The sequence below is a fragment of the Manis pentadactyla genome, chromosome 14, assembly GCF_030020395.1.
Source record: "Manis pentadactyla isolate mManPen7 chromosome 14, mManPen7.hap1, whole genome shotgun sequence".
Lineage (NCBI taxonomy): Eukaryota > Metazoa > Chordata > Mammalia > Pholidota > Manidae > Manis > Manis pentadactyla.
The window spans coordinates 55,220,857-55,237,041 of NC_080032.1; positions in this window are offsets into that span (position 1 = coordinate 55,220,857).

Below are 16,185 nucleotides of genomic sequence, written 5' to 3' on the forward strand. Positions count from 1 at the left end.
TCAGCATGCAGAGACCAGAGGGAAGAGCATTCCAGGGAGAGGGAGCATCAAATCCAACAGCCCAGAGGTAAGACACTTATTTAAGTTCTCAATGATCAGGTTCAAGAGTTTGGACAACAGGATGAGGTGGTTACACCACACCAAACTCCTTAAAGGGGAAAAGAGAAAAAAAGGATAAAAAAGATAGGAGGAGGCCTCAATAATGCAGAACACTTCTCTTGTTTGTATCATTATTTAAACACATTTTTGAACACCTAGTCTGTGCCAAACACCTTCACAGGTACTGGAGTTGACTGTCCTCATTCTTCAGGATCACGTAGCCCAGTGTAAAGCATAGAACAGAAAATACACCCCAGAGGTATAGTCTACATGAGCCCCCTGGTTGGGAGCCCCCTAGCCCCCTATGGGTTACTTCCATCCCATAGTTGTAAGACAAGATCAGCTCTCACTGACAGGGAAAGGAAGGCCTCTGAGTTATGAGCTCAGGTGACGAACATGCAGAGGGCTGTTTCTGGAAGCGTTAAGTCCATATGTCCACCAAAGAGATTTAGAGGAAGAACAGATTTGAGGACATTAATGGAAAAACCAATGAAATCCAAATAAAGTTTGGAGTTTACTTAATAGTAATGTCCCTGTGTTGGTTTCCCAATTATGATAAATATTTCATGGTAATATGATCTATTGACATTAGGGGAAAATGGGCAAGAAGTATATAGAAATTATCTGTACTATCTTTACAACTTTTCCCTAAATCTACAATGACCCCAAATTAAAAAGTTTATTTAAAAAACAAAACACAACTTTTCACTTGTTTCCTTTGGATAAAGTTAGGCCAGTTGAAGTGAAGGATATGCATAATTTTCAGGTTCTCAATACATTTTGTGAAATTACCAGGATAGCAATTTAACTTAACCCATCATTTCGGCCAACTTTGTAAGTAAAAACATTACTTCCTCTGCTTGACATCTTTAAGTCAACTGTCTCCTTAGCAAATTCCACAGGAGGACATTCCCCAGTTAATTCCTAGCAGAACGCAGAGGGAATATTGAGGAGAAATGCTAGAGGATCAGGACCCAGCTCACCTTTCCCAGACTGGCTGGTTCTCAACCAGTGAAGGAAAGAAGTGACAAAAGGAAACAAAACAGAGACTCTTGGAAAGTCAGAGGATGCTGCTTTTATATAGTCATTTTTCTGATTGCAGCTCTGCTGTCTGTGTTTTTCAAGCACTACTGCCTTTACCATGAATCACCAGTGATCAGAGGTGGACCAAAATAACACATTCTTCCTCTGGAGAAGAGAAGGTGAAATCCAATCTTTCTGAGGGTATTCTTGGGGGAAAAAGAAAGAGCAAGAGAGAGACCACATTGCCTACTTTTTCTAAAAGCAAGGCCTGTAATTTGCTCTTGGAAACCTTTTTTTAAAAACACTTGCCAGTTGGGAAAAGCATCAGTAATGTTAAGGTGTGCATTGAGAAGTTGACCTGTGTCTGGCACCCCTCCTGGAGCCTGTGCAGTGATCCATGTCATGCCAGATCTTGCTGTTATACTTACAGGAAGGGAGACATTAACAGCTACAGAGTGTCTGTGTACCAGGCATTGTATAAAGCCCCTTCTGGAGTGTTCTCATTGACTTCTCCCAGCAGTGCCAGGAAACAGTGTGGAGGATTCCAAAATGACTAGTATTCCTCTCTTCCTGTATCCATGCCCCTTGAAGTGTGCCTCTGCAGCCCTTCCCATAAGGTAGGGAAGAAACTTTAAGAAGTTTAAGAGGTCTGGCGCATTTTCTCCCTGAGAACGAGCCCAGGCTGTCTTGATGGAGAATGGCTAAGAGATGGGTGAGAGATGAGCCATTCCAGCTGAAACCCAGCCATGTGAGACAGACAGCTCTCAGCTGGCCATGAACACACAAATGATCTGTGCCAAAACTCCTGAGCCAGTGAGAAGCATGAGCTAACAAGTGCTTATTATTTTAAGCCTCTGAGTTCTGGAGGTGGTTTGTTATACATCAATAGTGAATTGATACAAGAAGATAGTCTTATTTCTTTTTAGGATGTAGAAAATTGAGACACGGATTGCATAATTTCCCAAAGCCACACAGCTAGTAAATTGGAGATAGGATTTAATCCAGGGACTAAATAAATCTAAGGTCTCTATCCCTTCAGCTGCAGCCCCTGCCATAGAATGGTCACCAGCACAGCCAATGTCACAGCTATTTACATAGGATAAAACTAGTCACTTTCCTAGCTGCCTCCTGGGTAGTGTGCAACATGCATGCTCATACATGTTTGCAAAGAATGATCTGTTCAGGGGAGAAAATGAGCTACTTTTTAATTCACTCAAGATGCATTCATCTTGGTGTAAATCTGTGATTGCATCCTAATGACAACTGGCTTCCTTTTGACAAACTGACATGTTTCTGTCTTCAAAGCAAGTCACTTTGGGGATAACCACTCAGCCTCTTTCCTCCCTGCCGGGGGGCTCTGCCTCACTCTTTCAACCCTCCTTTGTGTCATGGTCTATTTCCAAACCTTTAAACTTATATATCCTGAGCTCACTCCCTGCCTTTCTCTGTCTCTCAAACCTTTATAACAGTAGTTTAATCCCTAAAAGCCATTCCCTAACTCCTGCTTTTTTGATGACTTCCTTTTCTGGTCTTGCATGTGTCCTCTCTAGTTCATTACTTCTAGATATTTTCTTTGGTAACAGGATGGTGAATGCTGCTATGCCATCCCTGTGCCTGATACCCTTTGATACCTTCCTGCTGTCCTGGAATCCTTAACCTGAAATCCCTGCTCATCCGGCAGGCTCCGCGCCATCTAGCCCTTCCGCCCCGCTGGCTCAATTTCAGGCGCTGACGCCGACCGGACCCCGGGCGCCCCTGGTGTCTGCAGCCTCGCCGCATTTCTTTCAAGTTCCCCAGCTACTGTTTTTGAGCCTCTCCACGTGCTGACTCCTCTGCTATTTCACTGATGTGCGCACACACACACACACACACACACACACAAAAAAAAAAAAAAAAAAAAAAAAAAAACACTGACTAAAGTCATAGAAGAAATTTCCTTTTTTCCAGGAAGCCTGCCCTGAATCTCCCAAACAAGATAATGTGGATCCTGTTCCTGCCCACAAGGAACCTGTACTCACCCAGCTATAGCGTTTACTGCTCTGTACTGTATTTGCTGTTTAATTACCTGTATTTCATTTGCCACTGTATACCCACAGGTAGAATACAGTTTTGTACATAATAGACTCTCAATAAATATTACTGAATGAATGAATCGCATGTTGTTATTCTTCCTTATGTATGCTTTATCCTCAAAGAAATTTTCATAATTTTTAATATTCAATGTACAAGAGAGCAAAGTTGGAATAGTTTCAAAAGAGGGAGGCCGACAATCAGGTTTTACCCAGTAACTCTGGCCTGGTTTATTTCTCTGACAGATTGTGAAATACTTGCAACTGTTCAGACTACACGTTCCCATGTCCAGAGGATGAGAGAAAACATTTCCTTCCATAAATCCCAAGGAAAAGCTCCAAGGTTCTGTTCTGCTTGGATGGGCCAGGCTATGGGTTGGGATGCTATGATGTGCCAACAGCCTTCATCCTCCGCAGTGAGCGGGGGAGGAGGAGGAGCGGCTGATTAGATGAAGGCTAGGGTATCATTAAGAAGAGAGCCCTGGGTACCAGCTGTAGCTAATACCACCCTGCATTTGCCACCACAGAGTTTCTGTGACCATATGCCCGGCACTCACAGCACGTGTGATCTCTGCATGGTCTGCTGTGGGTACGCCAGCCTCTCACACTACCCAAGTGCTGAGGAGCTGCTACTCAGCATCACCCTGAGATGGAATGGCCCTTAGGGCAGGGCTGCTCTAACATGACCGGCAGGGATTTTTAGCCTCTGGATAAAGAATCACTCACAGCCACAATCTTAAACGCACAGCCCTCACTGAATCCTTCTAAGAGCTGCTCTTCAAACATGCTCTGCTAACTCCAGCTGCCAGCTACTGCTTGACTTGGGAATCGCTTCTCCCTCTTTGGTCTTATTTTCCATGCCCATTCCTCTCACTGGAAGCCTCCATGCTTCACTTATTCTGCATCAGTGGAAAGGCATTTGATGTTTTGTTCTTTGGGGACAGAAAGAGTAGCTTGAAGATTAGGCCCAAACTAAAAGCACGTCTCTGCCCTGAGCAGAGCCTGATTCTGTCTGCACTGACCACAAAGCTTCCTTTCTAGCTTTAGCAGGTCAGAGATTTTACCATTCAGCCCCTTGCCTAACAATATTAACCAATTTTATAATTAAAATCAGTACAAGCAGGATAAAGAAAGATGTCAGTCAGGTCATTTAAGGGTGTGGTTCAGGCCATCAAATTTGTAGAAACTGATTCAAGGCATCAAAATATCTTTGTTTTTTATATATATCACATCAACTAGACTTCAAGATTCATCTTTATTTTGTAAATATTTTCCCATCCATAAAAACCAAGGACAAGGATCACTATATTCTATATTCCACAGCCTCTGATTAGTGTTGCCACAGTAGGAAGTCAACCTGTAATGCATTTCTTCTTTCTTCATGGGATATAGAAGAACAGAATCAAAGCAAGTGTTGGCCATTATTCATCCATTCAGTAAGTATTTGCAGAGCAACTTTTATGTGCCTGGTCCTCTGTTAGTCCCTGGAGACATAAGGTGAAAAATTAGACTGAAATTTCATGAAATGATAGCTCCCATAAAACATGATGAAGTCATGAGAATTTGCAGAGGGTGTGGCAGCACAAGGCCGGGGAAGTCCACCTACTCCAGACCTGGGAAGGTTCCCGAAGAGGAACTTAGAGTTTGTATGGGTTGGCCGGGGAAGCCGGAGTGAGAGAAGAAAAGGCAGAGAAAGGATTGTGTGCATACAAGTCCAGAGGTAAAAGTGGTTGGGGAGAGAGATGGGAGGGCAAGGCAGGGCAAGGGTGGGTTGGGCCCAGGGTGGAAATGGAGATTGATTGATTCAGTCCCATGAGGATGACAGGGAAGGGGTTGAAGAGGCTATGGGAGGCAGATCATGGAAGGTCTTATAATGCTATTAAGAAGTGAACTTTAAGGAGTCACTGGAAAAAATTTAAAAGGGACTGGCAGGATTTTATTTCCATTTTAGAAAGGTCCTTCTAGCAGCTTGGTGCAAAGCTGATTAAAGGTGAGCAAAATGGGAGGCAGGGAGGCTATTGAGGATGGTGGCAGTGATCTGGTGAAAGATGATGGTGGCCTAAACACAGGTGGTGAGTGAGACCGGAAGAGCTGGGTGATTCCAGAGATATTCCTAAGATAAAGATTCACGTGACTTGTATTCATTTAGCATGGATCCAAACGACATGAATAGTTCAAACGTACGGCATCATTTACTCAGGTTTTAGTGACTGTAGCAAATGCTCCTCCTCCCTCCCACCCCTCACCAGACTTCCTCTGCCCAAACCTGAAGTCACCTGTAGGCAGTGGCCATGCACATAGACAGCTGCCTGCACTCATGCCGGGGGCTTTTCTCTGGCCACTGGTATAGCTGAGGCCAGAATACAAGTAAGCGTATGCCCCCCAGGACCCTCAACCAAAGAGGGATGAAGTCTGGTGGATAAGTATCCCAATGTCCTCGTCCTCTGATGGGACAGCTCTGCAGCATATTCTGTCGCCTCTCAGAAGTCCTCATCCAGACTGGGCCCAGCTGCCCACAGTGGCCACCCATTCACAGATGCATCCCTATTGGCTCTATGGCCTTCCCTGGCCCCTCCCTTCTCCTTCCCGAGATCACATCCCAAATGAACCACTTGCCCTTATTCCAGGCTCAGCTTCCAGGGAAACCCAAATTAAGCATTACATTGTTCCTAGATTTATTTATGGAAAGAGAACTTTTGAAGCCCATCCTCTGTGAGCCCTTCTCACTCAGCAGAGATGACCCAGGCCAGATGCCATCAGGTCCAGCTCTCTGGAGGGAAGGCAGGTATTAGGTTCTAATCAAGTCCTGCCCCTGCCCTCCTCGCCGGGGCTGCTGCGGGTCCAGGTCTCTGCTGAGATTCCCTTTTCTTCACCATGACTGGGGGCAAGCAGAGGAAATAGGCCTACTGCAGATCACCTGGAATCAAATCCCTCAGCCTTTTGAACCTCGGCTTTATTCACGTGTATTAATCTTTGCCAGGCTTTGTAAGGAGCCCCCACTGGGACAACAATTAGTTTAGTACATAACATTGTTCGGCTTCCTGGATTCTATAAGGATTGAATTTTAAAGGAAAGCATACCCCATTACCAAAGGATAGATCGGAAGACAAATACCCTACCCTGTCCACCTTCAATGGCACCTCACAGGGCTTCGTGACATAAGGTGAGAACAGAATCTTTGAAAAGCAAGATGCATGTCAGGTCCCCAGACTCATTTCCTCATTGAGCAGCGTGGTCTCTGCCCTGCCAACGCAGACTAAACGACCATGTCTGTGCATCAGGGAGGGGACTAGGCGCAGGAGAAGAGAGGATAAGGAGAGGCCAAAGCTACCATTTCTGACCCCTTAAAGTGTCAGACGGGAGACCCAATACGTAAATACATATACTTTGAATATGCCCTCTCATTGACTCCTCACCATAGATCTACATGAGATGTTATTCTCATTTATACATGAGGAATATAAAGGTCAAGCAGTGAATAAATGTGCCCACATCATACAGGTGTGGGTGGTAGAGACTGGATTTAACCTAGGCCTGTTTGGCTCCAAAGCTCGTACTTCTGCCACTTTGCCATTGGATTTCAAACCATTTTTGCTCTGTTCCTGTGGATATTCCCCAGAGGTGGAGAAAGCTTTTCTTGGAAGCTTCAGCAAGAGCAGTTATTTCCTGGTACCTGGGCAGTCCCACCAATGACTGTATCAAGAACACAAGTGCTGACCCCACTTACTTCCCCCAAGCCCAAACCTACCAACATATCAGTGAACTGTCACTGTTTCTGCATGCATTCAGCCAGGAGCACCTTGAAGTCTGATAAGAACTTAATAATCATAACAAGAAATGTGCTCTTTCGGGTAAAGGTCACAGACCCCTTTCACAGTGGGTCTCCCTGCTCACAGTGGTAACTGCAACTGCGGAAAGAACCACCGCAACCACCTACTTAGGGAAATGGCGCTGAGCCGGGGCAATGGAGGAACAAGAGACTTTGGTGCCGCCTAGAAGGTCAGTGCTGGGCAGCGGGGATGAGCCAACAGGCCTGAGAACAACCGCTAACGGCCCCCAGGTTGGCGCAGTCAGGACTTTGCGGGGAGCTGTAAAACTCCCTCAGCCCCTTGCCTATCTCATGGAGCTCCGGGGTTGCAAGGAACTCCCAGCACTGCCCTGGGCCTCCCGGCCGAGCGGCACAGGGAGGGAGGCAAAGTGCTGACAGCCACCCAGACCTACTGCCTCTGGGTCCTTAGCAGAACAAGACAAGAAATGTGCCTACAGGCCTGGGAGCCCCAGAGGAGACCCCCAGCTTGGAACCGTGAATAAGGAGACAAATCTCCAGATTCTGTTTTATTTTTCTTCACTGGCAAGAATGGAAACAGTCACTGGGAGTAGACAGGCAAGTGGAAATGGGATATGAGCAGCCAGGACGACCTCACATATGTGAGCATGGTCCACACTGACCTGGTGGGCAGAGTCACGCAAAGAGACCCCCATCCTCTCTTCCCTCCACAGGAATGGAAAACACCGCCAACCACGTGTGCTGAGTCCTGATATGGGACACGTGACAAGGCTTCAGAAGGGAGAGAGGTCCCAGGTCTTCCAAAGACCACGCACAACCCAAGCCGGCCTCTCCCACATCCCTCCCATTCTCCAGGCTATTTTTTAAAATGGGTAGAACTCAGAATATACACACCTCAAAGTAGCTCAGAGGAGGAAAACAAAAAAGGCATAGAGTGAGAAGAGAGTCAAAAAGAATCCGTTCTCATTACTAGAAAAAACCGAGACACTGGGCAAAGATGTCTCCGTGAGGCACGGGGTGTCAAGAGGACCTACTGCAGCCAGACAGATGAGAGCGCATGACAGCAGGGAGCAGCGGTGGGGGGAGGCAGGGGTGACGGGGGGGGGGGGGGCCGAGGAGCCCTAGACGTGCGCAGGGCAGCGTCCAAACACCCCGCCCGGGAGAAGGTTCCCTCACAGCGCCTCACCGCGAGGCCGCCAGGCTGACAGTGCTGTCAGTCTCTCCTCAGGACACGGTATGGTGACAAATGAGGGCAAGACGGAGGGCCACGCGTGTGCTCATGCTGTAATCTTTCTGTGGGCTTCTATAGAAAATCAAATCAATCAAATAAGACCAAAGAAAAGCAAACAACAGGATGCAATGAAAATTAGGATTGCAAATAGAAGGAAATAAGCCAAAGGCCAGAACAACCCTCATGGAGCAGGACTGTGATAGACAGCTGGGAACAATGACCAATATACAAAAGGAGGCTTAACCACCATGATGCAGAGAGAGAAGAACTACCGGCTTAAAACATGAGGAAAAACATAGCAGATGCAGAACACAGCAAGAAGGAAACAAACAATGGCCCAATTTAAGGTACAATATTGTTCCAGAAATAGAAAAATCAATAAATGGAGCAGAAAATGTATTAAACGTTACAGTAGAAAAGCTATTCCTTGAAATAAGGAAAAACAATCTAAAACTGAAAGGACACAGAATGTTCCAAGAAAAATTAGTAATTGTGAGAGGATTATTGAAATCATAGTTAAGTTATATTGAGTTCTGAGGCTAAAAAAGAACTCTTCAGGTACTTAGTAGATGAAAAAGCAAGTTATGGGGACAAAAATAAAGCCTGGCCTCAGAATCTCCACAGCAAATTTACTGACAGAAGCCAAGGACCAGTTGCTATAAAGTTCTGAGTCCAAGAAACTCTGACCCAAGACCGTCTTGAAAAATCAAGATGTCTTTCAAGTATAGAGAAAACAAAAATTTATTTCACCGTGAGTTAAGGGATTATAACACTTGAGATACCTTGAAAAAAACCTCCCAGGTGATTAAATCAACCAACAAAGCGTTAAATCAAAATATAGAATTCAAGAAGCTAGAAACTGTAGTTAAACAGACTCATTTCTTTGAAAGAAAATCAGGGTTAAATAATTATGGAAATTATGATAGAAAATAAAAAGTAAATGTTACAAATCTTGACATCTTAAAAATAAAATAAAGTAAATGAAAATCAGGAAATGAGGAAAAGGAAAACAGGAAACAAATGTAAACATACTGCTTTTTGATTTTTCATAGTAGGGACACAATCAGGGTTACATAAACACAGAACACAGTTAAAACATATATGACTCCTACCAACTATTTTCTCATCAATAGCAAGTGAGTCTCAAATTTTAGAGAGCACAGAACCCAGGAGCGGAATCCCCTGGAGGGTTACCATGGTGATGGCAGGCACCCCGCCCCCACCACAGCCTGCAGAGCTCCTGATTCAGTAGGTTAAGAATTTGCATTCCTAAATTTCCGATGACCTCTCCTGCTGCTGGTCCAGCGGCCAGTACCACAGAAGATGCTTTGAGGGACTAATTCCTATCAGGAAATCATTATTATAGTTTAAATGTAAGGGGATTTGGTACTTTTTATTTAAAATGACATATATATTATGATCTCTTAATATAATCCTCATTTCCATCAACCCACCCACTTTTTTTTTTAATATATCTGGTGAGAGAAAGAGAGAGGGGAGGGAAAGAAGATGTTTAGACTAATGTTCATCGGATGTTAATGATAGTTTCTTCCCTAGCAGTGAGATATGGAGGAGGTCTTATTTGTAACTTTTATATTCTTTGAATCTCTTAGAATGAGCCTATGAAACATTTTTCCAAAATAGTACAATAATTAACAACAATAACCAGAAGTTTAGAAGCAGTTTATCCAGTCTAGATTTCAGTTTCTCACTGCCCCCGAGAAAAGTGTTCTGGAAGTCATGATGGTCTCCAATGATGCCAGCCCCGCGTGGTGAAGAGTTCCACTCAAACTCTCCTCATCCCCTGATAACCAGGAATAGAGCTCTCACCCATGGTGACATCTATTTCCTTGCAGAGGAATGGTATTTTCAGCTCGTCTGCTTTTTGTTACAAATCTCATGTTTACTGCCTATGGCATGAAATCATGGCTTTCTTTAGTGATCCTAGAATTGGCCCTTCCAATTGCTTAGGGAGTTTGAAATCATATTAAGATTTTCCATATCCTTTGAGATTTCAAACCCCCCATCTCATCGTGCCTCAATCTTATAAAAGATACTTCATGGATTGTCTCACTCCTTGTTCTGAGACCCCAAAATCCTCCTGACTTATTTTAATTACCCTTCTCTGGTATGTTTTGAAATACTACCTTGTATTGATTAGATACATTAGGCTGTTAAATAAAGTCTTCTTCCATAGGGTCGATAAATACTTTATACCTGGTTCCAGAGCCAGAAAGGAGAATAATTAATTAATTAATTAAGTGTTACCAATTGTGAGCTGACAGAAGACTCCCCAGCAGTGAAGAAAATAAAGATGCTTTATTCATAAGTACCTACCACTGAAATGAGAGTAAAAATGTGCCAACAGCCATGAGTCCCCACGGCCCAGCCTCAGTGTGTGAGGCCTGCAGTGTGACCTGAGAACTGGACTGGAACACCTTTGTGGTGGGGAGGGAGGGAAAGATAAATGAATAAGTGAGTGGATGAGCCAGGGGCTTATTAAATAAGGATTACCAAAGTCAATGTTCCATCAGAGCAACTGAAAAAAACAACAATAATATTTGTAACCCAATCATAATTTCCAGTTTGACCCCTGAGGTGTGAATCAGGATTGAGTGTGACCCTGTCATCAACATCATTGACTCGTATTCTTACAATTTTGTGGATCCTACCAACTCTGGTTTCTCTGGGCCTCTGATCTTGTGTCTCTCCCTCTCCTGAAATCCCCTGGGGGCACTGGAGGACACTGTGCAGGAGCTGCAACCAAGCTTTTTGGCAGTTTTTGTAGTAAGTTTGGCTGAAGGCTAATAAGCATTTCTTATGTTTACTTTACTCCTGATATTGAAATTTCTGAACTTCACCAAGCAGCCATTCTTCCAAGAATATCTTTATCTATTCCATATTCTACTCTGAGCATAAAGCGTTGACTTTGTTCTTTGCATGTACTTCTAGCATCTCAGCCTCATCTGCTGACCCTTACTCCTACTCTTGTTTGATTCCAAAAACTTCACTATACCTTTTCCTAGCATATCTGTTTCACGTGATACCTTAGTGAAGTCTGGCCTGCTCTCCCCAGACATGTTACAAATGCAGCCTGTAGCCCCCACCTCTCTTCTTTAACACCTTAAGAATGTCATCATTTTCATAGTCCTTTTTCCTCCTTAATTCATTTTCTATCAAGTTTGCCAACCTTAATGAACCCAAGGAGGTATAAAGAGTGCTTTCATACAGTACACCAAGATGTCCTAAGTGAAAGCAGCAAGATGCTTCCTGGATTTGGAATTGGAAGACCTAGATCCCAGTACCAGTTTCCATCACTAACTAGTTGTATCACCTTAAGTGTACAGGTGCAGCCTAGGTATAACCAAACTCCTTTAGGCATCATCTTCCATATCTGCATCTTCCATTGCATTAAATGCAAACAAGAATATGCAAGCTGTGCCCTCACAGGGCTGTGGAAAAGTGAAAACAAGACAATAAATGTAGAGGTACTTCAGTAATCATAAACTCCTCTGGAAATGAAAAGATTATATTATGGTGGCAGACTAAAGAAAAGTTACGGAGAATCGTTTTACTCTCCTCCTCTGCCTTTAGACTTCTTTATCTGAAAGGAAGGGAGTCTGGGAGAGAAGTAAGTGGGAAAAGGCCTTGCGACTTGACCTTGGATAATGGAAAGTTTACCCATTTGGCATTAATAAAGTATATATATATATTGCTAAATACAGTAGATTCATATCTGATTAAGATTTTGGTCCTCACTCAGGTAGCTGAAAGTTTAGTGAGGCACACAGATGGGGAAATAGACTAGTTCGGTGTAGTGTGACAGGTTCCATGGTAACAGCATGTGTGCACAACTGCTGGAAGCATGAAGGGCCATGAACCTGACCTGAGAGCTAAGCCAGATGTTTTAGTGGGGTCAGTCCTGAGGCAAGTCTGGAAGAACTCAGATTCGGATGTTGAGCTCCGTGCTCAGATCTGCTCATCCATTTGGAGCCAGAGGCTGGTGAGGGTGACAGGCAGTAGTGCCACAGGGACCAGACCTGAGCCCTGGGCTCTCTGCCTTGGATATAGGCAGCAAAGCATGAATCAAAGGGGTAAATATCAGCAGCAATGCTCACTGGGACATTCGAGTCACCCACAAAGTAGGCAGCCCAGAGGCAAACCATGAGCTCAGAAAGTGCTGCAGGGTGTGAGCTCACCAGAGGCAAGGACCGAGCTCTCACCGTCAGGCTGGGAATGAGCTCCGTGGGGCTCAGGGTTATACCTGGGGGATCGAGAAGAGACTCTGTGGAAGCAAACAGAGAGAGCTTGCTTGTAAGGTCTTACTTTCATGGAGGACAATATTAACACGAGAGGAATTTGGATAATACCGATGTGAGCCTGAGTTGAAGACACAGTGTCAGAGAGTATAAATACAGCTGAATCATCTAATGTTACTGAGGGAAGGGACCTAAAAAATATATTTATCTAGTCCAACCCTTACTTTATGGATGAGAAAACAGAATCCACATTGGAAGATTGCTGTCCAAAGTCCCAGTTAGTCAGTAGCCGAACTGGGACCATCAACAAATAAGGCCAGCATGTTTGTTGGGTGTCCACTCTGCCAGAAAACGCATCTCTGACCTCCACAGGTCACCCCATCCTGTTGAGAACCTGAAGCTCAGAGAAATCAAACAAGTTACCGCAACTCACAGAGCCAGCCAACCACAGATCAGAGATTGTCCATTCTGGCCTGGCTCCCCAGACATTCTGAGTTCCTGGGCTGCTGGGAGCCGCTGTGTCTCTCCCAGGCCTTGGAGAATGCAGAGGATCACCCGCTCCACAGGCCCAGTCAGGACCTGAACAGAGACAACGCCTTCCCGGTAACGAATTTACTTACATGGGCTCTTGTAGCGCTTCTGAGCTACCCTCGCCGCAGCCAGACATTGTTCCCAAGAGCCCAGTGCCCTGAGGCCGGCATCTAGAACTCCTCACCACACTGCAGCCACCCCAAGATATGGCTTTGACTCAAAGCATTTTCAGTCACCAGGACATAAAAACATAACTTCAGGCAAATGTTTCTCCACTAGCACACAGTAATTATCCATTGTTTGGAAATAGTCCTTTGTAGAAGTTTTCTTTTCTGGAAAGAAAAAGTTTTAAGAAAATTGGATAAACTGAAATAAAAAACACTCCATCATTTGCCTGCTAGCACTCATTGATTTCTCAGTACAACAGAGAAAATCACCTTTAGAAGTAACAGTGAAGAAGAAATGTTGCCAGTTCGTTAATATTTTTCTACTACTTTGGGGTAGGAGAGAAATGGAGGGGTCTTGCTTTGGTGGACATAGTGAGTCCATAAGGATTGAACTGAGGCCATTCTGCTGGCAGGGAAGGCAGAAGAATTACAGAGACAAGTCCCGGACTCCTGGAAATTAGAAACTGAAAGGGAAGAAAGGACTCATGGAGAGAAAAATCATAGTCAGTTATGGAATAAAGCAACAGATCAGTGGGTGAAAGCAACAAAGTGGCACAGTGAGGATGGAATTAGGTAGGCTTCTAAGTGGTCACACACTTAGAATTCCTATTCATTTATTCAATCATTGATCAACTACTTAGGGCAGCTTACTAGGTCAGGCATTACTCTGGAGATGGGGAAAATCATGAATTAAGAAAACAAAGACAAAAATTTAAAATTAGCCTCATGGACGTCATATTCTACTGATTGCAAATTGTGGAGGGAGTGTGTGTGTGTGTGTGTATGTATATATATACATATACTTATGCATAAATGTCAGGTGGTAGTAGATGATATGGAGAAAAATAAAGGGGAGAAGAATGGGATCAGTGCTAGGGGGGCTGCAGATGAAACAGGGTGACAGAGATGGTGCCATTTGAGCAGGACCTCAAGTGTCTAAGAAATCAAGCCATGTTGTTATGAACATTTCAGATGATAAACATATTCTAAAGTCCCAAGGCACAGATGATTAAGAGAAGAGACTGGTAGGGCTGGAGTGAAGTAAGCAAGGGGAAAAGCAATGGGATACAAGGCCAAGGAGATCATGAGGAAACAGACCCCAGTGCCATTCAATAGAACTTTCTGTTACGGTAGAAATGGTCTATATCTGTGCTCTCCAATGTGGTAGCTGCTAGCCACATGTGGCTACTGAGCACCTGAAATAGGGCTATTGTCAGTGAAGGACTCAACTCTTAATTTTATTTGATTTTAATATGCTTACATTCATCTAGTCGCATGTGGCTACCATATGAGACAGTGAAGATGAGCCTTATAGGCTATTTCATTCCCCCGTGGATAAGGTGGAAAGAAACTGGAAGACCACCGAAGAGCCACACAGTGTGACTCGGGCTTTAAAGGCCTCACTCCAGATACTCCAGTGAGCACAGACTGCAGGGTCAAGAGCAGGCCTAGAGAAACCTGACCCAGGTGGGATGAGAGTGGGTGCTGTATAATAACCTGATGGTGAGAATGGTGGGACACGGTCAATTCCAGATACACTGTGAAGGTAGAGTCCATGGGGTTTGCTGCCAGAGCAGACGTAGGATGTGAGAGACAGAGAAAAGTGATGAATGGCTCGTAGGTGGCTGTCAGAGCATTCCACAGAGCATGCATTCACAGGAAAAGATTCTGAGAACTGCAGGCTGAGAAATCTCTTTTCTTCTGTCCGTGGCAGCCTGGAAAATTCTAGATTAATTGGAGATTAATGCTCATATTGCAAGGTCATTGAAGATGAAGCAAGGTCACGTATGTGAAATGTCTAGCATGAGGCTCATCACATAACAGGTCCTAATATTATTTTTCTTGTCTAGGAAGCCAGAGTACAGACCCTTTCAACAAGAACCCTGTTGACAGGCAGGAGCTGGCACTTAAAAGCTAGATAGTACATAGTTATGTTTAGCAGGCCACATGGTTTGTGTCACTACTCCTCAACTCTGTTGCTGTAGCAGAAGCAGCTAGAGACACAAGACATAACTAAATAAACATGGCTATGTTCCAATAAAACTTTATTTACAAGAAGAGGTGGCTGACTGTATTTGACATGTGGGTCATGGTTTGTGAGCCCCTGAATTAGAGAAACTACTCATTCAGGGTCACTTTAGAGAGACAAGCAGGGTCTCACTTAGCAGTGACAGTCCCAGTATGCATCTTCTGTCCCAGCATAACTGTTAATACAGCTCCTTTCACTCCCAGAAGTGCCCCAGTCTGAACAATAAACACCGTGGTCACAACTGTACACTGCCTTGCACTACTCAGAGAAAAGATGGGATAGTGTGATAACCCGAGAGTTCTTTTGGTGTCATGCATTTGGTGTTAATTTATGAACAAAACAGAGTAATACTGAATGCCTCCTCTGTTTGATATTACAAAAAGGACCTAGAGCAGAACCAGATATTACATGGCTGCAATATAATGAGTTATAAGAAATACATATTTGGTCATTCAGATGACCAAATTAATATTTCCCAGATTTATCTGATCTTCATCCACAGTTCCTAAAAGCACTTCATAGCCTTAAAGGTGAACTGAGTGTCTTATCCTAAAGACACTTTAGGACCCCACCCAAGGGCGGGGGCTGAATCAGCCAGTGGCCAATGATTTAGTCAATCATGACTCTGCCATGAAGCCCTCACAAAAACCCCTGAGAAGAGCTTATCGCTCTCTTGGATCCTGCTTCTCTGCTGCAGAGAGAGCTTCCAGCTTGGGGAACCAGACGCCTCCATGTGCCACCGAGCCAGGCCCCAAGCTCCATGAGGACAGAAGCTCCCGTATTTGGGAGCTTGCCCTGTGTCTCTCTCCATTGGCTGTGAACTTGTATCCCTTATGGTAACCTTTATTAAAGTGGTAAACGTAAGTATTTTCCTGAGGGCTGTAAGCCACTCTAGCAAATTAATCAAACCTAAAGGGGAGGTTGTGGAAACTTCTAATCTGTAGCAAGTCAGTCAGAAGCATATTTAACAGACTGAGAAGCATATTTAAC